This window comes from Orcinus orca, chromosome 10, assembly GCF_937001465.1.
Source record: "Orcinus orca chromosome 10, mOrcOrc1.1, whole genome shotgun sequence".
Lineage (NCBI taxonomy): Eukaryota > Metazoa > Chordata > Mammalia > Artiodactyla > Delphinidae > Orcinus > Orcinus orca.
The window spans coordinates 27,961,928-27,987,992 of NC_064568.1; the positions used below are offsets into that span (position 1 = coordinate 27,961,928).

The following is a 26,065-nucleotide window of genomic DNA, read 5'->3' on the forward strand; positions in this document are numbered from 1 at the left end:
GATCCCCAGCTGGGATGACAAACTCCTGGAGACAGAGTCTAGACTGCCACTTGGGGACCTGCTTCCTAGGTTGGTCAGGACACAGCCCTTTTTTGGCCCGAGGTCAGAAAACAATTTTCCAGGGCAACACAGGTCTAAATCCTGGTCTTTGCCTAATCCCCTGTAAATAATATAAATCTGGCTGAAAATATGGAGTACTCTGGGGGAGGCCACCCTCTCTGGCAACAACATCCCCACCTGGCGACACGTGTTCCCTGACAACCACCTGAATGGATCCTAGGTAGAGAAACTGATGTCAGCCACAGCTCAGAAGGTCAGACACCCTTGGAAGAAAGGGACTCAGTGAGCACATCTCCAAACCACGAATTATCAAGGAGCTGTACTTAAATGACTTCTGCTAAGAAGCAGCTTGCAAAAGCCGGGTACCCAATTCCACTTCTGGAAGCTCATCTGGGCTTCCCACACCCCTATGAACATAATGGCATGTGATTAAACTGTCTTTTTCTGTTAGCCCTTGAGCAGACATGGAAACAAAAAAAGTCATAATCCTACCATAAAGCTGTCATAGTTTGAGAGCTGTTTAACAAATTGATTTCCCGAAAAAGAGCAGATATTGCGCATAGTACACACCACCCCCGCCAATGTTTCTCTAAGTGAATGCAAATTGGCCTCTGAAGAATTTGTCTAATGTGTCAATAAAAAGATTTCTACGACCAATGAAGCTATAAAGTCTTAATTAAGAAATAATTCATGCTCTCCTAACTTCTAATTCTTTTTCATACTTTTGTATAAATAGGAAAGTTAACGATCTCATGTTCTTTTCATCGCAGTCACTTTGGGAGAAAAAAGCAACATCAACCAGTAACTTCCAAAAGGGTCCCACACAGAGGACAGACTGGTGGTTGCCAAGGGGGAGGGGGTTGGGGGAGGGATGGAGTGGGAGGTTGAGGTTAGCGGATGTAAGCTATTATGTATGGAATGGATAAACAACAAGGTCCTACTGTAGAGCACAGAGAAATATATTCCATATCCTATGATAAACTGTAATGGAAAAGAATCTTTAAAAAGGTGTATATATCTATACATATATATATGTATAACTCAATCACTTTCCTGTACAGCAGTAATTAACACATGATAAATCAACTATACTTCAATAAAAAAATTAAAAATTAAAAACAAGCAAACAAAAAAACCAACAGAAGGGTCCCAAAGCCACGTCTAGTCAGATCAGGCCAGGTCCCCTAATGTCCAGCCCCAGAGTCCGTTTATGGTCTTGACAGACACATCTGGATGGCAGACACCCACACCCTGCCCGGAAGAATCATTAACCATTGTTACATGAACAAATGTTGGCTGTCGCTTGAACAGAGCTAACGTGGACAATTCATGCACACTCCAATGCAAGCCTGGGTCTGTGGGTACCTTGCAAATGGCTACGTTCCAATTTGAGGTGCCACTGAAGATCCCCCAAAGCAAATTAAGCCAGATACAAAGACTTTCAAGTGGAACTAGCCCCAATATTTCCTCCAAATTTGGTGAAAATCTCCCTGGTGTTTTTCTCTCAACAGGAAAATAAAAAGATCTTTCCTTTTATGTCAATGTAGATGTTATCTAACTGGTCAACTTTATATGATCTCTTCTTCTTGGTCCTAATGGTCAACACCTAATTCATTTTGGGTTAGTTGGTTTTGGCAGATTTCTTTATTGAATTTTCTGAATGGAAAACACATGCATATATTTTAAAGGCAAACTCAAAGGTACCAAAAATAGACAGTGGAAACTACCTCTTCTTCTCTCACCTCCTCCAGATTCCTCCTAAGGCAACACCTATTACCAAGATGCTAGTGTCCCAGAAAAAAGCAGCCTAATCTAGGTATTGTTGTGCACCTTGCTTTTTTCCCCCTAATTAACAAGATATCCAGGGAAACATAGATATCAATATTTGGATAAACATATGTATCAGTTCATACAGAGTTGCTTCACTGATTGTAACAGCTGCACATATGCCATTATTTAGCAGTACCATAATTTATTAAAACAGCCCCTATTAATGGGCTGTCAGGTTGTTTCTAATCCTCTTCAAATCCAGAGACTGTTACAAGAATAACCCTGACATAAGTCATTTTGCACCTGTGGAAGTTCACCTGCAGGATAAGCACCTGGGGGCAGAGTTGCTGGATCAACCGTTATGTGCATGTACAATTGTGATGGACATAGCCTGATGCTTTCATAGAAGCTGTACCAATTCCAAATCCCCGCCAGTGACACCTAAGGTTACCCAAGTCCCCAGAGCCTCACCAGCTATTTACAGCAGCAGTCCCCAACCTTTTTGGCACCAGGGACCAGTTTCCCGGAAGACAATTTTTCCATGGACCCGAGGCGGGGGTGGGGTGCGGTGGGGGGTGGGTAGAGGGGGGATGGTTCAGGCGGTGATGTGAGCGACGGGGAGCGGTGGATGAAGCCTCGCTCGCTCACCCGCCACTCACCTCCTGCTGTGCGGCCCAGGTCCTAACAGGCTGCCCCAGGGGTTGGGGGCCCCTGATGTACAGAACAGGCCAATTCGAAAAGGCTATTAACTCAAGCACAAAGAACAATGAGAGGTTCAGGGGGCTGCTGTGGACCAAAACCTCCTTCCATTCCTTCCACTAACTCTCAACTCCATCTGCTTCAAGGTAGCAGAGCCATCAAGATCATGGGCTTCATGGGCAGAAAGAGCTGAAGTCCTATCTCTGCCACTCCTGAGTTGAACGACCCTGCAAAGTCTGAATATCTAAGTTCTCTAAAGCTCAGTTTCCTCATTCACAAAGTGAACACGCATGCACGCATCCTTCTACTAAACAACTATAAGCTGGTCCTTCACCATGCTGGAATGCAGGAAGGATTAAATGAGACAGCCACAAAGCATGGCCCCCGTGAACGTTTAGCAAGTGTTCTCAACTACTGCGTTCCCACTCACAATCCAACAAGAGGTAAGTAATCCTTCCAAGTCCAAATGAGAGATCATGGCAATAAGCGACCTGACACCATCAGATGCCAGGCTGTCAGGAAATGCCCTCTCTGTGTCCACTGGTGTGCTGGCAACCAGTTAGACAGGCATGGGTCACACCCTGGTGGGAGAGATAACGTGTACACAATTTTTATTACAGTTGATGATAAAATGTGGTGAAGGAAATAAACAAGATGGAAAATAAAGATAGAAACGGGCCTCCACAATAGGGGTCTTAGTCTAAGCCTTCTGCGTCAGCACTCCTGTGCACACATGCCAGCTTCCCCATCTTACATACATTCTGCTTCCAGTAATTCCAAGTTCCCAATTAATAAGTGCAGGCACTCTGCCCAACTCATCACAGGCACCATCTGATGTAATCGTCAAAATCACCTTATGGGGTAAGTAGGTACTCTTGTGTTCATGAGAGAGAATGAGAGAGGGAGACAGAGACAGAGAGAATGAAAGAAATGAGAGAGACAGAGTATCATCTCCAGGAGAGTAGACTTAGGTTAAATAATTTGTCCCAGGCTTAGTAAATGGCAGGGAAGGGACTCACACCCAGGTGCCTCTGGTAACATAAATCATGGCCATCTTCACTGTCCTCTATAGGTTCTTTAAAAATCTGGTTCCCAAACTCAACTACTCCAGGAACCCTTCTCCAAAAAACTATAAAACTGAAATCCTCAAGTCCCTAAAATCTCACAGGCAATCTATATTAATCCACATTTGTTGACTCTTGGTTTTGAAACCATCCTAAGTGATTTCACGTGGTCCAGTTGGGGCTCCCACACGAAGCTGTAAACACCGCAGGATCAGAGGCCACCGCTTTTACGACTCTCCCGGGTCCCACAGCACTTGGTGTGAGACTTCCAACAATAAGAATCAGGTCTGGGAGCTCCTGTCACATGCTGAGAGAGCCCCTCTGGACTTGGACGTGTTCCCTGTGTTTCTCCCAGTATCACTGGAGTGTGGTACCTACCGGCTCAGAGAAACTGAGCTCACACTCAAGCGACTGCATTTTTGAAGGACCTTAAATGCTCCAAACAAGATCCTTCAAGGAAAAACTAAATACACGCTCACCATGAAAGAACAGCCCGGCCACTTCCTGCAGGACACACACAGGCACAGGCCTTCATGCTGACAACAGGTCGTGGAGAAGAGCTGACCACAGTGTCCTAACGGGGGAACAGAAGGAAAAACAACGCCCTAGTCCCTGCCCCGAAACCACACACCCATGTGTGAAACAGGAAAGGCGAGGATGACCTCACAACCCAGAAGGCAACTCTTCTGTTTGAGCTACTCTTAAAAATCAGGAAAACATCTCTGGTCACTTCAGAAAACAGGAGAAAACAGTGGCAAGTGGAGGCCTGGCTTTCTCACGGCTGTTCTGTCTCCGGGGAATGTCACACCAGCGTGGATCGCAAGACCACAAGACCACGTTATGCCATGTTCGCTGGTACCACGAAGCAGCTTCATCTAAGGCATGGATGAAGTTACACATTTCTAAATGTCACCAATATAACAACACATTCTAATCACAGCCCCAAGATAATAATCACATAATTTCTACTTTGTGCAGCAAGGCTATTATTAAATGCCTAGACGCAAATGGGAAGTCTCCCTTATAACTAAATTTACCGTGTTTTTAAAATGTGGGTTTATTTGCTCACTTGATGCCAAACTGGAGCCTCAAGTCTTTCCCCAATGTTTTTCAAGAAGACTTCCAAAATTCAAGTGAGGATTAAGTCCTAAGTGGAGAGAGGGCTCCAAGAGCCCAACTGAATCTGACAGACAGGAGGAGGGAACACTGTGTCCTATGAAGGGGAAAACAATTGAAAGGATTTCCAGTTTACTTTGGCTACTGAAACCATGGTTTTTTCAAAGGCCACAAATTCAAAAGTACTCCTGAGACAGCCAAACAACCCCAGGGATAAAGGAGCTGTTAACTGTCATTTGCAGGAGAATTTAGATGTTGGTTAACCAAAGAGCATGGGAACCGCACATTTCCTAAAAGGGAAAAAATATATCCTTGGCTTGGAATTGAAAATTACAGTTCCACGGAGAATGGACTACTAATTCTAGGCCAATCCATAGCAACAGCTGTTACCACTGCTTCATTTACTTGTAACCCATTCAGAAAACTGTCCTGAGCCTGAGCAACGGATGCCATTTTCATTCTGCTGTGGCCATAAGCGCCCGGGCTTCCAGGTCGGGGCTGCTCTCAATTATCAGCCCAGCTGTCTGCAGCCACTGTACTGATCCTTTAGAGCCTGACTTTTGCAATGCTGACTGCAAAGAGCAACTCAACTTTACAGAAAATAAAAACACCTCCATGGCTCCCTAATGACTCACTTTTCAGCCCGGGTGTGACATCCCTGTAATTAGTCAGCAAGACACCTTGAGCTTTGTTAGACCTAAACACAAATCCATTTATCTGCCATAGAGGAGTTATTCACACCCCAAGGACAATTAAGTAAGAAGGGGAAGGGGAAAAAAAACAAAAAGCTTTCCACTTAAAGACAATTTGGCTAATAGATCACGTATGTTCAGCTTCGTCTTCCTCTTGCCTTTTTCTGGTTTTAAACTTCATTACCCTGGGGCATTTGCACCAACAGAATCTTCTTCCTTGCTTAGGAATTAATCCAACCCTGCTGTTTATTCCTCATTTGAGTCATAATCGCCTGTTTGTGACATCACAGTTAGCCACTTGTGATGATGATTATAATGTCAGCAACAAAGGATTATGATTTGGATTTGGAAATGAAACAGCCGGAGCACTAACCACCGGGCAAAGAAGTTCTGCTTTTCAAATAACTGTACCCAGGAATGAAGCACTGGAGGGTGGGAAAGGAGAGTAGGATGGAAAACTCTCCAATTGGGAGAAATCCACTTTTCAATGGGAGGCTCTAAGAGAACTAACTGAACTAGTGGTTTTACCAGCTATAGATTTTCTCACCATCCTACTTTTTCAAAATAATTTTTATGTTGAATAGTACACAAAACTCCTAACTCTTACCCATCATTGTGCTTTATTCTTCTCTATGTACACATTTTTTTCCTCAACCATTTGAGAGTGAGCTGCAGGCGTCATACTCCTTCAATCCCAAAATACTTCAGTGAATTTCTTAAGAACAGGACATTCTCCTATATAACTATATTACAATGATCAAATTCAGGAAATTTCACGTTGCTGTGACTGAACTCACAGTTCGTATTTGAATTATCCCACAAATTTCTTTTACGTCATTTGTTTTCGTTACTAACTCAACTTAAAATAATCAAGAAAATGAAACCAACATCTTTTTTCCATTCTCCTCAATGGTCAACAAGATTATTAACCCAAAACTCAAGATTTAAAAAACATTTAAACCTGGGGTAAGAAAAATCAAAACAGCTACCATTTATGTGGTGCTTACTACGTTCTCATATCAAGCATTTTACATGAATTAGCTCATTTAAGCCGCATTTAAAAAAAAATCCACAGGGCATGAGTCCTTATAATCCACATTTTATGATTTTATGAAAGAGGAAAGAAAAACCAGCCCCTGAGAATAAAGCATCTATTGGAAAATATATCAAGGTGAAACAAACCTAGGCTTCTCCCTATGACAAGGCTTCCTCTAAAGAGGTGAATTAAAGCTGGTGCTAGCAGGCACTCTGACATGAATAGATTACTGAGATCCTTGTCAACCTTCAGGACAAACTACTAAAAGCAGATCAATACTCCACTGTAAATGAAGACTGCAATTAAGAATGCAGATTGCAGGGTCACAGCTGACTGTAATGTTTCAGCATTTGATCACTACAGAATATTCCAATACATGTCCTGCCCTTGGAGCAAGTTTTATGGTTGGTTGTGCAATGGGCAGTTTCTATGGCATTATTAACTGCCTCTTTAACAGATCCAGGAATGCCATTTATTCTAAACACAGAGTAAAGGTTTTAAAAGCAAGAAAAGAAGGTTTCACGAGCTAAAAGCTTTTTAGGATGGGATGGACCTTAAATCGCCTATTTCACAGAGACAGAAATGGCTCCAGGGAAGCTTGGACATTATGTTCTCCTAAAAAATGTAATAAATATGTAAGAAAGAAACGAAAATTCATGATCTACATGCCATGACCACATTTGAAAATAATGATTTCTATTCCACACTTTAAACACATCCCATGATGCACTTGACATGTGCCATGTACAGATTTCCATCACCCAGCAAGTTATACTATAGACACCAAACACCAGCCAGGTGCCAATATTACTCTATTGCATCCTGCACCTCTAGTCATCCCTACCTAGCACCCTGTACTAGAACCTGATGATCAGAAATAGCCACAGAAAAAGTGTGCTCACAAATGAATCTCATCCCAGAGACTGGTATCTCCATGTTCTCCTTTTTTCCCCCTTTTATCGCTTGCCTGTGTGTGTGTATGTGTGTGTGCGTGTGTTGTGTGTTTTGAAGGAAAGAATGGAGGACTTTCTTCAAAAGCAGCCAATGGGTCATTCACATATTTTGCTTGCTCTCACAGTTTGTTAGTAAACTAGGGACTTCTCTGGTGGCGCAGTGGTTAAGAACCTGCCTGCCAATGCAGGGGACATGGGTTAGAGCCCTGGTCCGGGAAGATCCCACATGCCGGGGAGCAACTAAGCCCGTGCACCACAACTACTGAGCCTGTGCTCTAGAGCCCGCGAGCCACAACTACTGAGCCCATGTGCCACAGCTACGACGCCCAGGCGCCTGGAGCCCGTGCTCTGCAACAAGAGCAACTACCACAAAAGAAACCCGTGCACCACAATGAAGAGTAGCCCCTGCTTGCCGCAACTAGAGAGAAAGCCCACACACAGCAACAAAGACCCAACGCAGCCAAAAATAAATAAATAAATGAATGAATTTATTTTAAAAAAAAAAAGAAAACTAAATAATTGCCAACATTTTAAAATTAGGGCATTTGCCTTAAAATCCAGATCTCTGGCTTCCCGTGAGACTCAATTAGGGCAATACTGGGTACACATCCACCCAGGGCACTGCTGGTGGATAGGAGTGACAGTCACCCCCCAAGATGAGTACCCACCCGTATACCACATCCTGCCACCCCCCAGCACCCTATTTCACTCACCACCACTCTTTCCTACGATGACCACATAATTACCTGTCTAAAATGGGATGCCTGGACTTCCCTGGTGGCAAAGTGGTTAAGAATCCGCCTGCCAATGCAGGGGACATGGGTTTGACCCCTGGTCCGGGAAGATCCCACATGCCGCGGAGCAACTAAGCCCGTGTGCCACAACTACTGAGCCTGTGCTCCGCAACAAGAGAAGCCACTGCAATGAGAAGCCCGTGCACCGCAGTGAAGAGTAGGCCCCGCTCGCTGCAACTAGAGAAAGCCCGCGCGCAGCAACGAAGACCCAACGCAGCCATAAATAAATAAATAAATGTATAATAAATAAATAAATAAATAAATAAAATGGGGTGCCTTTGAGAGCGAAGGGGAAGCACTGTTAATAATTACACAAGGACAAGCTGGCATTAACAGGGCACATGGTCGCCCTACTCAGGTTACCAGTGTTGACTCCAGCTTCAACTCTCTGCAGCAGGTATGTCTTTTGTTCTTTTCTAACCCAAATGCTTTGGTTTGCTGTGTTCGTAAGTTTTGCTTTGGGATTGAGAGGCTGGGAAATTGTAACGTCTAATTAGTACATTGCTTAAGGGGTCAATTGAAATTAAGACAGAAAATGTTCCAGTAGTGGGGCAGCTGAGGAAAAGTGGGACAAGATGAAGGGGGCAAAGTGTCACGGATTTTACTTCTCCCGGGGATCATCTAAACTTTCCATCAAATTCCATTAAACCTCGTGAACCTCTGATTGCCAGAGGATTTATTATCTGGAACCTAACGAGGAAACTTTGAGGCCATACCGTTAAGGTTCTTCAAGTGCCAACCAGAGTCACTCTGGCCTGGCTGGTGGCAAGGGTGCAAAATGTATAGAACCCTTTAAAGAAAAACAACACAGGCTCCTCTGAAACTGAGCAACTACTCAAAAAACCTAGCATGCATTCTGTCCTCCAGACGAGTTGTCAAGATCTCTTTTTATAATGAACTCAACACACAGTTGGATTGCTTGCCAAATGTGGCAGCCATTAGTTTGAAAACAGTTTGAAATGCTCGAGCTTTGGAGTCATGTAATCAAAACCAATTAATGTACCATTTGGGACTCTGTATCTACATCCGTCCTTGAGGCAGCAAGCTTTCCAAACTGTCCAATTTGACTATGGCACAGTCTTGCGGTGTGTCTATCAGACGCTCCAACCATATCCAGCTGGTGTCCTCTTGAATATTCATTCTCTCTTTCTCCTAGTCAATTAAACTTAACTTAGGGATGACTGTCTTCATTTAAGCAAAAAAAAGAGTCACTATTTCAGAAAATTTTCTAAGAAAAAGAAAACAATTTTTTATCTAATACAGAGATCTGCAATGAAGAATGGGCATTCAAAGGCATCCCAATATTTAGAGGTGGGGATACAATATCAAAGAGCGTACTAGGAGATACAACAGGCATTTACTTTCCAAGAACAAAAATAAAGTTTCAGTCAATCAACCAATAGAAAGTGGAAGAATCAGGGGTTATTTTTAACAGTTATCAAAATGGGACATGGTTCTAACAGGATTGCAAAATAGCTCAGGTAATTCTTTTCTGAAAACATGGGATGCCAAGATGAGAAACCTGGAAGCCGGGATGGGAAATGCACCTCGGGATCTTAGCCAATGAACTTTTTATCAGGGAGGTGGCCCTCTCGTCAGATGATGCTCGGAGCTGGAGACCTCAAAGACACAAAGACAGAGGGAAAAGCTACGATGGATGTCACTTCTTTCAAAATAAGAAGGGGGATGCAGGGAAATCCCATCAGGTTGTGCCTGACAATTCTAATCCCACCAGGCCCCTCCGTTCTTGACTCCCACTTTGTGTACTCAGAAAACTTTATTTGTAAAGACTAGACCACTGAGCAGACATTTTAAAACACACGTTGATGATCTCTTCCCTGGATCAAACATCAATCTTTATCCCTTCCTCCATTTTTAAAAACCCACCAGGCTACCCCGTCAGGTATTCTGAATGGTTTCCCCGGCTGCTGGTTTTCAAGCATCTTTCAAAAAGACAACCATTTTACATGCATCATCCATGCTCCTTTGGCTCGGGGGCGGTCCATGGCACCCGTGCCTTTGGTATGCTCACAAGACAACGACCGGAAGCTGCCCGAGTGGACTCAGCTCCTCCCAGCCACGGCCCCGAGTGACCGGTTGGCCTGCACTGTATGTCTAATGATAATAAAGCATCCCAACTACTTGACACGAGGCTCTGCTCAGGCCCTATGCACTGCGTGTTGTGTTTCCAAACGAGGTGTCTGTACCTCTGGGTATTGAATTTCCCAAACAGCTTTCATAAATTTTAATTTGTGAAGAACTGCTGAACAGAAGCTACCTTTCAAAACTGTCCCAGTCACTTCCCTACCCCTCCCGTCACACGGCCCAGTAATCATAAGCACTCTTTATAACTGAGGCCTGCTCTAGGTCTTCCACAACAAAGGGGGCTGCCAATTTTCAGAAACTGCTAACTTAAAAAAATATATCACACAAGCAAGCCACTCTACCACTCTGGGACCCTGCACATTAGAAATCTGATTTATTCCAAATCAAGTTAATAGGGACTAAAAATGGAACATTGGTTAAGATTTAGCAACTGAGGCATGGATAAGAAACTTTTAGACAATAATCAATGGGCAGATTTTAATCCCAGGGCTACATCTTGGGCTCTCCCTTTGCATACATTATAATTAATAAGTAAATACGTATCGACCAAAACTTCACCACTGATCTACTGGGATTTTGATCCAAGCTAGTAAATGGGTTGACTACGGTGTTCAAAAATCTGTATTTAGCAGTGTGGCCTGCACTAAGCAAGTTTCTTTATCACTCTAGACTTCATTTCCTCATCTGTAAAATGGGAAGAATAATAGAAACTGCCTCTGAAGACTGTTGTGATGATTCAACTGGACAAAGCACGTAGCAGGTGTAACACAGAACCTATCGCATATTTAATAGCTCATGGAAGAGGCAGTAATGTGAAATATATTCTTCTTACCCAAATTAACTTTGAGGCTTATGGAACACGTGATACTCCTCACTCAGGATTCTCAATCACTAACTGTGGAAGCAGATAAGAAATGGCTGGTCCATGTACCCACAGTTACTCGGCCTCTATTCTGTCTGGCTCCACTGCCCTCTGACCAGGGGAAGGCCTAGAATAGCCCTTGGCTGAGAAGTGGGAATTAGTAGCTTGTGATGCATAAGAAAAATAAAGATGAACTACCACCCGTAAACTATCCAATGTCCGTGGACCCAATAGGTGTCTCCAGGAGAACCAAGTACAACTGCATCACGCATTAAAATATACCGAGGCTACTAAGACCTATGGCAACAGAAGTATTTGGTGGGCAAGCGTGCGTGTCTGTATGTGCATATGTGCGTGTATGTGTGTGAGAGAGAGAAAGAGAGACTGTAAGATTCAACTGATTTACAACTAAGCATTCAGAGAAGGTACAGATTTCACAGACTTTAGTAACTTCTCTAAAAAAACGTTTCTGGTTCTCATCTCTACGGTTATCATAATTTAAGATTCCTCGCTGAGTAATGAAAAAAATTAAAAATTTAACCAACAAATTCTTAAGAAAATGACCAAACAAGTTTGCATCCATTTGCAAGAATGACCCCCAAAACGGCAATCTAACAATTCGGTAATGGTTAAATTATAACTATGCTACAAATTAGGGTCCATGCTACAATGGCATGACATGTGGTTCCTACGAATGAATGACAGCACTGTTAATCTGCAGACCTGGGAAGATGTTTATGACTAAGTGACATTCACACATACATAAATTATTTTATTAAGGAAAATTCAAAATTTGTGCAAAAGAAAGAGCGTAATGAATCTTTATGTACCCATTACCCAGCTGCAGAAAATTTTCCAAAAATTAAGGCTAAATCTTGTTTCAGCTGAAACACTAGACATACCCTCACATTGCCCCTCGATTATTTGGAAGCCAATACCAGATACCATATCAATCACGAAATTCTATTAAATGTGGGGGGGCAGTAATATAAGACTGTCTATAAAGCATAATCCTGTTTAAAAAAACAAAAAACAGCCAAAAGTATACACCTATTAGGAAAAAGTCTATACACCCAAATGATAACAGCGATAGCTGTGGTTGAGGAGAATATAGAGTTAAGTTTCCGGCTGGTGTGTTTTTAATCAACCATTTCTACAATGAACCAACCATACAGTACTCTCGTATTATAAAGTCAAATTAAACTCAAACTCACCATGTCCTTAAAAATATCTTAATACTAAAATTGAAACAATCTCAGCATTCATTTCCACTAAAAATAATCCAAACTGACTGCTAAATCTTTGTTTTCTATTTACTATATCTTCCTAAAGTTTACCATTTTGGCTGTCTTCCCCTCCCCCACCCCAAAAGGATCCAGCAATGTAAAGGTATTATAAGTGAAACAAATATTATGCATATACACACAGGTACACACAAAGGCATGCAAATGCAGAAATAAAGTCTGTATAAAGAACCTTGCTTGCTATACATCAGGGGCCAGTTTTTACTAGAAAAGAAATCATTATTCAAAAAATGTTAAGAGTTGATGCAAATTTATAGGGCAACAGTGCTGAGTGACAGACATCTGTGGTGGGGTAATGCTAGGCTGTTTCTTGCTTTGTTGATTCAACACTCAGCACTGAACGTCTTCTGTTCCAATTTATTTTAACTTCTGCTTAATTAAATGCATAAAAGAACTAATGTGTTGGATTTGGGGATTTAAAATGACTTTCACCCAGCTGTTTTTAAATGCACTAGGAAATTTCTTGAATATAATTGTTCTCTTAGAGGCAAAAAAGCAGGCTGTAATCATGACATGCACACAGAGAGGAATTATCACCTAGTGACACTAGCTGGCAACTTCTAAACAGTCATTCCCATCCAGAGTTTGAAAGACATTCCAGGACATCTCCAGCTACCTCATAAGGTGACAGAAAAATTGCAAAAAGGAAAGGTCAAGATAAAATTATTTTAAATTCATTTTCAACCAATTCAACAAACAGGTGCCCAATAACATTTGCTAAAGAAGCAGACATCAGTAGCACATCAATCTAACTTCTACTCCCACCCCATAAAAATAGAGTATGTTATTTACACAACAGAAATAGTCACAGATGTAGAAAAGAAATTTATGGTTATCAAGGGGGCAGGGGGGAGGGATAAATTGGGAGATTGGGATTGACGTATACACACTACTATAATTAAAATAGGTAACTAATAAGAACCTACTGTATAGCATAGGGAACTCTACTCAATACTCTGTAATGACCTATATGGAAAAAAGAATCTAAAAAAGAGTGGATTCATGTATATGTATAACTGATTCACTTTGCTGTACAGCAGAAACTAACACAACATTGTAAATCAACTATACTCCAATAAAAATTAATTATAAAAAAAGAAAAAAATAGAGTATGTATTTATGGAGTTCCATTCTGGCTTTAGCTACATAAGGTAATAGTAAAATCCAACACTGAAAGAGGGGGTTGATGGGAATCAGTATCCAGATCTTTCTACTCAAGACAACATTTCACATCCAATCGAGTGTTATTCAGAGTTCCATATTTAAGAAGGTGATCACATGAGGTTATATTTTCTACTCAGTCTTGACAACCTAATGCCAGGTTTGCACTGAAGAATAACACTGAATTACAGTAACATCCATCATGTATTACCCTTACTTTGCAGGCTGAAATATCACAATGAGAGCTCAGCTTTGTAAAGTCTCAATCTGGTATTTTATCCTTTAGGACCATTCAGGTTCTTGGTTATTTACCGAAACACCCTAAGCCAGAGTTTTAGAAAGAACCTTGACCAAGCCATGAATCCACAGAAATTTCAGTTCCTTTGAGAAAGCACAAAGAACTGGCTTTAGATGCAGGGACAACTTTTGTTTTACATACCGAGACAACTTATAACTTTTAGACTCCAAACCATGAGACGCTCTAAGAAACAGTTTTCTCTGCAAAGCATTCACCCCGTGTCAAGGGAAATCCTACTACCTCAAACACAATAATCAAGCCACTGGGAAACATGGTTTCCCAAAGACACCTAAGACTTTTTTTTTCATCCATCCCTCCAGGATCCCATGTCAGCCTGAAGACCGTCACGTTCTGAACTGAGGTCAACTGAAGCATTGCCTTACCTGGCCTGATTCTCCACCTTTTACAGTGTTTTTCCTTCACATCCCCCCCAAGTTAGGGCGAGGGTGAGATTTCAACAACCACAATGGCAACAAAAAATGTCAAGGAGGGGGTCTTCTCTGCTGTTCTACTTAAGTTTTTCTCCAAAAACAAAGCAGTAATTTTGAAATGACAGCACAAACTGGACCGTCACAAATTCTTGCACGTTACGAGAATCTGCATTAAGGTTAATGCCTCTGACTGGGACTCAGGGACATGCAGTGGGGCTGAAACACATTTTAAACATTCTGTCTCCTACAGCCAGGCCCCTTCTGGAAGGTTTCTATTCCATGTCACAGAGGTTAATGAGTTAGCGGGTCTCCTCAAGGTCTAACTCTGGAGTTTGACCATAGGGCAAGCAGAGATAAGCAAGAAAAAGATGTGAGGCTGATCAATATGGGGGCAGAAAATGCCATTTTGAACACAGATTACAAATCCGCAATGCTATGTAACATAATTTAAACAAATACTACAAAACGCCCTCCTCCCAAGCAAGGTGCTCTTAAGAATAACTTAGGCTATGTCTGAAAACCACGGTAACATTTTGAGACCCCTGGCAACGAGTTAATGCTCTGGCATCCTTAGATGACACCTTGCTGGCCTGAAAGAATTTCAGAAAGAACCTCATTTCAGGATAAGTCAACCCCCTCGTGAGGCTTCCCAAGTAATTGAACATTAGCCACGAACCTACGAATCCCAAAGCAATTCGATCCCTTCAAATGCAACTTCAAAAAGCTAACATTTAGAGAGCATTTACTGCATACCAGCCCCAGTGTTGAGTTTTATAACATTCTCCCAAGATGCTATATATGAGGCAAGTATTGATCCCCATCAAAGACACAAGGAGACTGCTAGGTACTAAATGCTTGTGTCCCCCAAAATTCTTATGTTGAAATCCTAACCTCCCAAAGTGATGGTATTAGGAGGTAGCACCCCTGAGAGGTAATGTGGTCAGGAGGGCAGAGCCCTCACAATTGAAACTGGTGCCCTTAAAAAAGAGATCCCAGAGAGCCAGCTCACCAAGCGCCCCCCCCCCCCCGCCATCATGTGAGAACACAACAAGAAGGCACCATCTATGAACCAGAAAGTGGCCCTTACCAGACACTAAATCTGCTGACAGCCTGACCTTGGACTCCCTAGCCTCCAGAACGGTGAGAAATAAACTTGCTTAGAAGCCACCTGCTTTATGATATGTTTGTTATAGTAGCCCAAAGGGCTAAAATAAAAACTAATGCTGAAAGGGTTGAATAAAGTTTTCCAAGGTCCAACAGCCAGTGAGCCACGAGCCAGGTTTTGGACAGAAATTTAGGTCGGCTGGACTCCAGGACTGAGGCTTTCGAGCACCCTCTATCAAGTTGCCCCTTCCCCAGGAGGAGCAGCCCCACATCCCCGCACTCATTCACAGACAAAACACTTTCCAGCCCGTGGGACCTCCCAGCCCCACCTGCCACCTCCTCACTGCTAACCAGTCCCCTGCGATGCCAAGATAACGCCACATCTCTTCTCAATCTGGGCCAGTCGGTCTCGAGTACAACTGATTGTTGCAGCAATGGAGGGCATGTACCTCAAAAAGTAACGTGTTCTACAGAATGTTAAGATAAACCTGTGTGATGTGATTATAAGCAGGAAATTCCTTGATTCAGAGAAGAAATAGGAAAAACACTCAGTCATTCAACAGCATACTGTAGGCACCAGGGTCCCCTAGTAAACTTTTACATAAGACTTCTGAAATAGACACAGAACTGTAATTATCTGTGGCGGTAAGGCTGTGACAGGCAGTAAGGAGGGGTGAGAAGGACAGGAGTAGATGCCCCTGCAGACACAGACAGCCCTGGGCAGGCGGCAGGTGTCCCTGTGCTGTCGTTACTATGAGGATGCTCAGGGCTCCTTTCAGCCTCTCAGTATGGAGACCAGCGTCCGAGTACGCCACACTACTTGGAAATGGTCCTTCTGACTCGATTCTGGGTCTCAGGGAGCAACCCATAACATCTCAAGCTCTAAACTACGAAAACCATCCATCAACCCCAGAGGAAATGAGGCACTGAAAATATCTCTTCCTGACATGAACATTTCTGCACTTACTTTCTGTTTTGATATAGACGATATCTGTTTTCATCGGTCCACTCTCAACCAAAAATCAAAATGTTAAATAACCAATCCTGGAGAGCAGCTAGTATCCTTCACTCACAAGGACCTAGAAGGAGGTGTCAATAATAAGAACGCAGTGCACAGTGTTAGTTTCACCAGGGGACAGAATTATAATTATAAGGCATTTCTATATTAAGTAAAGTTCAGCATAATAAAGAAGCCTAAAAAACTAGGCCACCGTTGATTTAATATATACTAAATAAGTATTCTGTGAATTAGGTGTGAGCAGAAAGTCTTATGCTGCAGCTCATAGTAATTTCAGATAAAGAGGCGTGTGGGTGGTGGAGTGAATCCTCCCAGTAAATGAAGCCTCCCGTAACATATTTTTAGCCCAAAATAATATCATCTCTTGAAAATATTGGAGAGTCACATTTGTTGTACTTTTACTCTAAAATCTCATTAAACTTCAGGAAGTGTCTACAATGTTCAGTGGAGGGTAGTGCTCACAAAGTAACCTTTTAAAGAAAGCAATAAAACCATAAAACCAATTAAAGCTTTACACATTTCCTCTAATACTTTTTGTAAAATTTGCATAATTTCTGATTTGACAAAAGAAATTCATTTCTTGTCTCCCCCTCCCCCAACCTTGAGCCACTGTGTTATAAGGATCCACCCCACAGGCTGCCGTTTGTTTTCGACCCAAAAAACCAAAAAACGGGCAGTTTCTATTCTGAAGCTGTTGCAGAAAAGCAGGAAAAAGAATGGAAACTTGAAGAGGGCGATTTTCAAATTTTACAATGAGTTAAAGCCCGTTTTGTAGAGTCATTCTGTCCACACTTATTTCCATTTCTGCAGTGCCTTAACTGCACACTCACTGACGAGTGTCTCTCTATCTGTCTTGCCAAGCTCTCTCCCATTTTTCATGCATTTAACTTTATCTATTCCTTTCCCCTCTCCCCGAAAGAGCTGCTGGGAACACCCTGAGGAAGAGATGTATCCTATAAACACTCTGACATCCACCATAACGCTAAGAATGACACCAAAAACTTGGACCTTCAATGTATGAGATGAATGTTAGCTAAGTCCTATTTGAAAGGTAATGGAATTATGATTCTCTTTATTTTCCTACCTTTCTGGACCACACCTGTGGATGAGAATGGTCTTGACCTGTGCAGGAGTGGGCACACATTTTCTGTAAAGAAGCCAGAGAGTGTTGGCTGGCCACATGTCCTCTGTCGTAACCACTCAACCCTGCCACTGTAGCAAGATAACAGCCATAGACAGTAAGTCAATGAACAAGCATGGCTGTGTTCCAATGAAACCTTATTAACAAAAATTAGCAGTGGGCCAGATGTTTGCCCACTGACTTTCATTTGCCGACCCCGGGTCTTGCGGACCAAGTCTTAGAATCCACGTAAATGAAGTTAAAGACACAGGCTGCCACTTAATAGTGAGGTAATTCTGGGCAAGTTATTTAATCTTTCTTTGCTTTGGTTTCCTTGTGTATAAAATGCAGAGAGAGAGGCCAGCACGACACAAACTACTTCATAGGTTTATTCTGAGAAGCAAGTGAATTAATACAGAAACAGTAGCTGGCACATATTAAGTACCATAAAGTTTACTAAAGCATTATTTTTAATGTGACTAATATCATTATCCCAGAACGAGTACCAAATACATATATTTTTATTTCTACTATGCCTGTGTTGAAGATGCTAGACTTTCTAGGAAAAGTTGGAAATTTTCTCTCCATCCCTACGTCAACACCTACGAACAAAATTTTAAAGAGATTTACAGAGTTAAAATGTCAAATCAAACACAACTTATGCAATCCAAGTTTAGCTTGTTGGGGACACATTTAACTTTTGAACTTATTTGTAAGCTTTTTGTGATTCTTTTAGGATTTGAGTTGTTCTATTATGATTTGGGGTCACAGAAGAGCATTTCTGCTATTATTTTCAAAATCCATCCAAAGCAATTAATGCTGGTTTAACGCAAGCAAGAGGAAGTAGCAGATGGCTTGGCTTAAGGTGTTTTTTTGTTTGTTTGTTTTTTGCGGTACGCGGGCCTCTCACTGTTGTGGCCTCTCCAGTTGCGGAGCACAGGCTCCGGACGCGCAGGCTCAGCGGCCATGGCTCACGGGCCCAGCCGCTCGGCGGCACGTGGGATCCTCCCAGACCGGGGCACGAACCCGTGTCCCCTGCATCGGCAGGCGGGCTCTCAACCACTGCGCCACCAGGGAAGCCCTTGGCTTAAGTTTTAGAATCACCTTTTAAATCATCAATTCAATGAATGAGTACATATTACCATTACAAAATTTCTTTATTAAATATAGGAGGTAATAGCAAATGGAAGTCACTCATTCATTCCAAGTACTGTTCTACACCATTTTTGATCAAAGGGAAAAATCTGATATCAGGCTTTCCAAAGTACCTTTCCATCAGTGATCAGAAGCAAATTTGTCTGGAAGTGTCTTTGATATCACAAGTAGAAAGAATTATGCAGCCCCAAAGAGCAATCGTGCTAAGGTTGAGAAACCCTGCTTTAGCCTTAGAGAAAACCAGTAATAGTAAAACCACCTGCCAGGTACAATGTGTTTATTATTTCGTTTCACCTTCATAACTACTCTACAAAGCTGGTTTTCCTTTGGTCCACGGGCAGACATCAGAAAGATGGCACAGAGAGGGTGGCCTGCTTTCTCCAGACACCACGGACTCAAAGTAACTAACAGCAGAGAACTGAATACAAGCTTGTCAGGTTTACCACATACCCTTCACAGAAGTGGAAATTATTTGGCAAATGAAGACTGGTAGGTTTATCTTCAAGGAAGTAAGATATCCAAAGTCTCTGAGCTGCTATCCAAACAGAGTCCCCATATCTGTCGGGTCCAGAAGTAATTCAGACAGAGAGCAGGACGGGAAAAATCTCATCACCTTCATATCAGGAAGGAGCCTTCCACAGCTCCACAGCAGGGCCCTTGATCTTGGCCAGCCAGCATAAGAGGAACAGGGCTTTTATTGAGCACCTGGGAGTTTATTACACTCTGAAGCTCTTTCTCCTTTATAGGATTTTCTGCCCAAACTCAAGAGCCACCAGCATTCTGGAGAGGTTAACATCATTCTTTATTTACCAAGTTAAGATACACAGCCACCTGCCTCTGGGTCCCAGTGTAATTTGTCACTTTGTTTGGGGGGGTGGGGAAGTAAGGCTCTAAGAGACAGACTTCTAGTCCTTTCCAATATAATCTTATTTTATGTCATTTTGGCGACTTCTCAAATTCACGTATAAAATTCCCAGTAAAAGAGCTTTGTCTGTACATTTGATTTTTAGAAAAATAAAATCTTTAATTTTGTGTCCGTGTGTTTTAACTCAGTATCTTTGCTCTATACTCTTTTTTTAAATTTTTTATTTATTTTTGGCTGCGTTGGTTCTTTGTTGCTGCACGCAGGCTTTCTCTAGTTGTGGTGAGCGGGGGCTACTCTTCGTTGCGGTGCACAGGCTTCTCATTGCGGTGGCTTCTCTTGTTGAGGAGCACAGGCTCTAGGCGTGTGGGCTTCGGTAGTTGCGGTTTTCGTGAGCTCAGTAGTTGTGGTGCATGGTCTTAGTTGCTCCGTGGCATGTGGGATCTTCCCGGACCCGGGATTGAACCTGTGTCCCCTGCACTGGCAGGTGGATTCTTAACCACTGCGCCACCAGGGAAGTCCCTGCTCTATCCTTTTTTTTATATTATTTTATTTATTTATTTTTGGCTGCGTCCAGTCTTCATTGCTGTGCACGGGCTTTCTCTAATTGCGGCGAGCGGGGGCTAATCTTCGTTGCAGTGTGCGGGCTTATCACTGTGGTGGCTTCCCTTGTTGCAGAGCACGGGCTCTAGGCGCTCAAGCTTCAGCAGTTGTGGCACGTGGGCTCAGTAGTTATGGCTCGCGGGCTCTAGAGCACAGGCTCAGTAGTTGTGACACACAGGCTTAGTTGCTCTGCGGCATGTGGGATCTTCCCGGACCAGGGTTTGAACCCGTGTCCCCTGCATTGGCAGGCGGATTCTTAACCACTGCGCCACCAGGGAAGTCCCCTGCTCTATACTTTTAAAGTCACAATTTAGTCCAAACGTGCAAGGTAACTGTCTGAGCCTCCATAACATGTACACACATCTTTAGAAAAGAACCATTGACTAAAACAAACTTATTTCTCTGGCTTTCCACAGTGGACTTAAAATCACACTTCCAGGAAGAGGATGGTGAAAACACACAGACAGGCAAGTATTGCAGAAGGCCTGACAATGTATTTCTTGGATCCCCATTTCTTACCTCTTCTAGGTCTCCAGTTCTAAACAGTAGAAAGGTAGGAGCTCGCAAATCAAGATTACCCCTTCCTACTACACAAGATTTCCTTTCCTCAGAATTTTACCCCTAACCACACAGCCCAGCAATACAGAGCAACACAGAACAAAATCTGACATTAAATACGAATCCCCCTAGGAGAGTCCCCATTCAAACAGGAGTGATACTCATAGTAGCACTAAGAAATACCAGAAAACTGTTTGCCAGAAGTACCAAAACAAACAGACAAACCTAACACAAAAATAGGGTATGTCTAATTGGTTAAACTTCATATAACCCTTCAGACAGAAAATTCCTACTATCTTCCCATACTGCCTTTTTTACCCCCAAACTTATCATTCATAAGTAGTATTCACAGCAGAAAAGTAGAACTGTCTTTAATGAATATCCAAATTTCTACTAGGTCACTTTATGGAAACAATCTTAATGCAAGAAAGAAATTATCTGGACAAGCTCTTGGACTGAAGATTACAAGAACAGGAGATGGTCCATCAGTATTGAGAGCTCTGGTCCTGGCCATCCCATAAGTGAGTCCCAGCAATGTGGCTTCTTGCTGGATAACTATGACTCAGAGCTGTGACATTATCTTCTTGGAAATGAGAGGGGGGTGTGACATCAGCTTGACTACAAGGAACATGGAGAGTGGGAACTCGGTGATAGTGCACTTAATATGATCCAGACATGAAGCCAAATCCAACCGTTCGCTTTCTGAATTCATCATTAACAATTTAAGGAACTGAAATACCCAGTTCTGTCAAAGCAGAGCGTGCAACATGACCAAAGGTTCACATTCATTCTCGGACCAACACAACCAGAATTAATTTCTGACTCTGAGAAATACATGCACACCTCCTGTTGGCCATTCATTCTAGGACCTGCTTTAAACATACTATCTCCAGACCTTACAGTAACCTTGTAAGATAAGGACTATTTATGCCCATTATACAGAGCAGAAGATTGAGGCTCAAACAGATTATGTTATCTGCTCAAAATCACATGATGATGTCCATTCCATGTTCCATGACACCAGGCATTCAGAAAGAAGTAAATGACACAGACACATCTTGGTCTTGGTGGCAAGTACAATCTTTTAAGTGGCAAAGCCCGATTTCATACCCAAGCCTGAGTGGAATGCCAACATCCTTGCTCTTTCCAATGGTACTGAAAACTATATAAGTGAGTCACTTCAGAAGCTACTGGAGACTTGGAGATAAACCAGAAGCCAATTTTTGTATTCTGCATCTAGAGCACCTGCTCTCCCCTCCCATGATGTGCCAAGTCATCAACTCTCAGTTGGGAGATCTTTAAAAACTGTGATTGGAAGAGATCTTCCTTGTGCATGCAAAGTACCAAACCTGACCCCAAAATGATCCCCGTTCTGGCCCTAGAAAGGCCTTTCCCAGGGTCCCCACCACTGTTGGTCCCCATTCAGAGAGTATGCCAAGGAGAGGAATCTGCTTATGCATTCAGTGCTGATTGACTGTTCCAATCTACAGGCCCCACCATTAACTTGCAATAGTTATCTATTACTGTGTAACAAATTATTCCAGGACATAATGGGGTAACTATGTCCTTCTAACAACAAACACCATCTCACTGTTTCTGTGGGTCCGGGATTCCAGAGCAGTTTAGCTTGCTGCTTCTGGCGCAGGATCTCTCATGAGGTTGCAGTCAAGGTGTCAGCTGGGCTGTAGTGTCAGTATCTGATTTGGAGTGCAGGGTGCACTTCCAAACTCACATGGCTTTCAGCAGGCCTCAGTCCCTCACCACATCAGCCTCTTTAAGGGCTGTTTGAGCAACCTCACAACATGGCAGGTGGCTTCCCCCCAGAGTGAGGGACCCAGGAGAGCAAGTCTCTTTAGAGACCTAGTCTCGAAAGGTACTATCACCTCTACCTTATTCTTTTCATTAGAACTGAGTCATTAAGTCCGGTCCATACTCAGTAGGACAAGAATTAAACTTCAGCTCCTGATAAAAGGAAGAGCAAAGAATTTGTGGACATATTTTAAGATGACTGTAACCTCATAACACTGTCCAAGATGAGAAGAAGAAATCAGAGCTTCAAGAGAAATCAGGTCTATTAACCACAAGCCTAGACCTAGAAGTTTAGATTTAGTTTCTATTGGTTCGTCTGCTAAGCAGATCGAATTAAAAGTTAGCTACACCAAAGTGTGTATGATTATAAAGAAAGATCATACGTGAGTGAGGAGGCATTAGGCCTAGACTTATTAAAATTTAAATTATCAGTGTTTGAAAAGAAACTGTAAGAGACTGGTTTTTCTGACAGACCATTGTTCCTAAACCATTATTCTCTTTTCCACAATCACGTTTCAAAACTATCTCATAGGTGCTGGATTGTTAATGTGTCTAAGACTGAATTGTTTATATAAGAATGTTAATATCCATGTACAAATGGATATCTACCTTTTACTCTACAGAAAGGAGAACAAAAGCTAAGTGACTTGCAAACAAAGTCCTTTATCCACTGCAAAACAAAGGGGATAGGATTTATAAACAAAAATGAAAGAAACTTACTTTTTAATTTCTAGTGTTTCTGATATGCATGATAAAAATCTCAGCCTAGAAAGAGTTATTCATCAAAGATGCCATAATTCTAAGAAATATTCAGCTGCATAAACGCTGACATATTCTAAACTGCCTCAGGCAACCAGATAAGTAAGACACACAGAAGCACAAGACAGAGCATACAGAAGCTAGGGGAGAAGTAACACGGTCACCAAAGTCAAGATCTGCTACTCCGCCATCCAGAAACAACTTCTCTCTTAAACAACGAAAAAAAAAAGCAAACTTCCACGAAAAATAAATAAATAAATAAAACTTCAGACTTCAGAGTAGTCTCAGCAATCAGTAAGGCCAGCCACCTCTCGGGAAATGTTCAAACCTGCTTAATGAGCTGTTTAAAGTTTCCTATGTCCAATAATCATCATGATTGTCAACATGTGGTTCCTGGGCTGTACTGAACCCGACGCGATTCTAGAGGTTTCCATCGCACTGACCCCTGTAATGCTCGCATCAACACCATAAGGTAGGCAGGCCTATTACCTATTAGCTCTATATTCATGAAGAGAAAACTGAGTCTCAGGGCAGTTAAATAACTTTATCGCTCACTAGGTACGTGAACATTAGGCAAGCCAGCTTCAGAACCCATGCTTTTGACCACTCTTCTGTACTGCTGTTCATACTCTATACATAAGGCCTCTCTTAAAGAGTGCTTAGGAAGGCTTTGAGTTCAGAACTAATACTGGTCAAAAAAGAAACTGAACACAACGTAATACCTCTGCGCTGCCTTTAGAAATCACAAGCTTCAATCTGTCCTAAAAACTCCGAAACAACCCTGTCATGAAGGTTAACATTCATCTACTTAATGTTTCCCAAATTTCATTCTCTCTCATACCATCTTCATGGTTTCTGCCATATCAACATGTCCCCTCATAACTCCAATCTACTCATTTCAAAAATCAACTCAGTTCCTTCAACTGAATGAACTTGTTTTTTTTTAAAGAAACTTTACAGGGGCTTCCCTGGTGGCACAGTGGTTAAGGATCTGCCTGCCAATGCAGGGGACACGGGTTCGATCCCTGGTCCAGGAAGATCCCACATGGCGCAGAGCACCTAAGCCTGCAAGTCACAACTACTGAGCCCACGTGCCACAACTACCGAAGTCCGCACGCCTAGAGCCTGTGCTCCGCAACAAAAGAAGCCACCACAATGAGAAGCCCGCGCACCGCAACAAAGAGTAGCCCCCACTGGCCACATCTAGAGAAAGCCCACACACAGCAACGAAGACCCAATGCAGCCAAAAACAAATAAATGAATAAATTTATTTTAAAAAAAAGAAAGAAAGAAACTTTACATTACATCCAGGAATGAAAAACTACAATCATTTGATTCAGGTAAAAAGGTTACCAAAAATAAGTCAATCATGACACTTAGCCTCTGGGTCCAGATATGACTTCAGAGTCCTTCTCAACACAGTGTTCTAAGCAGTCTGTACCTGTTAATCACCAATGACACTCAAAATGAAGTCTACTAACCGTACTGCTCGGAATCTAATCCACTCTTCAGACAGAGGAGGAATTTGACACTTAAAAGGTTTTTTTACATGTATATCTGCCTGAGCTTTTTTGGGGTCGTGACTGCTCAAAATCAGGACGCAGACCCTTATTTTCTGACCCTCCTCCCTGCAACATGCCACTGCCTAGAGAAACTATCTGCAAAGGCTTCTCCACATGAAGAAACGTACACGGCACCACCAAACCATCTTCTTCTCCAACGAAGCAGAATGCAATCGGTCAAGAACTACCGAAAACTGAGCTAGAAAATACTCAACTGAGAAGCACTGTTTGGACTCACACAATCATAGCCTTTGTTGATGAAAGAAAACGTACATTTTCGATGTCTATATGAAGCCCTGAGAACATCTAATCAAACTGACAGCTGTGGAGCAAAAACAAACAAAAAAAACACCACAAGCATTCTGTCTTTGGTGTTCATCAGGTCATAGGTCAGGACCCTTAGAAGAAGGGATCAGCAGGTCTGTGAGGGTGCAGGAGCCCCGGGGTGCCCCTGTCAGGCCTTGGGCACTCTAGGAGAAAGGGGAACAAGGAACGGGGCAGTGGCAGGAGAAAAGAGAGCAGAGCTCATGCAGAGAAGGTTGTCAGCGACAATTCCCAAAGACATGCTCCAAGGCAAGCCATGGGAACAAGTGTTACATTCTTGGTCTGAAAACAGACTCAGAAGTTAAGTGCCAAGGACATGGCAGGCAGAATCCATGATGTCTAAAACACAGACACAGACTGAATTCTTACTTAAAAATGATCTTTTCCTGGAAGCAGCAAAGAAATATGGGCCAGGGAGCACAAGATAGTGCCCACGAGCCTCTAGCAAACACTCTTTTATTCTATAAATATTTCATCTATTAGGTGCTGGGTGCTGGGATAGAGCAGTGAAAAAAACATGAATCAAATCCCTGACTCTCAAAGAATCTGTATCCTAGCTGGGGAAATAAACAACAAAACAAACACTTAGCGATAAGTGATAGATAAAACTTGAAAACACAAATGTGATTGATGGTGGTAGGTTGGGGGAATAGAAACCAGGGTGGCTAAGTTAGACATTTAGACCCCTCTTTGGGGGTGGAGAAATAGACATGAGCTCAAATTGTCAGCCTACGTTGCCAAGGTCGCACAAAATAGTTAACGGCACAACTGGAATTTGAATCCACAGCTACCTGACTGTAGGGCCAGTCCAAGCTCCTGATCATCATGGCACATTGCCTCCTATA

At 42.5% G+C, this 26,065-nt stretch overlaps 1 protein-coding gene across 3 annotated transcripts in view; it reads right to left on the reverse strand.

Moving 5' to 3' along the window:
* PTPRG (protein tyrosine phosphatase receptor type G) overlaps positions 1–26,065 on the reverse strand; it is a 731,646-nt gene that overhangs the window by 612,700 nt on the left and 92,881 nt on the right. The window lies entirely within an intron of this gene.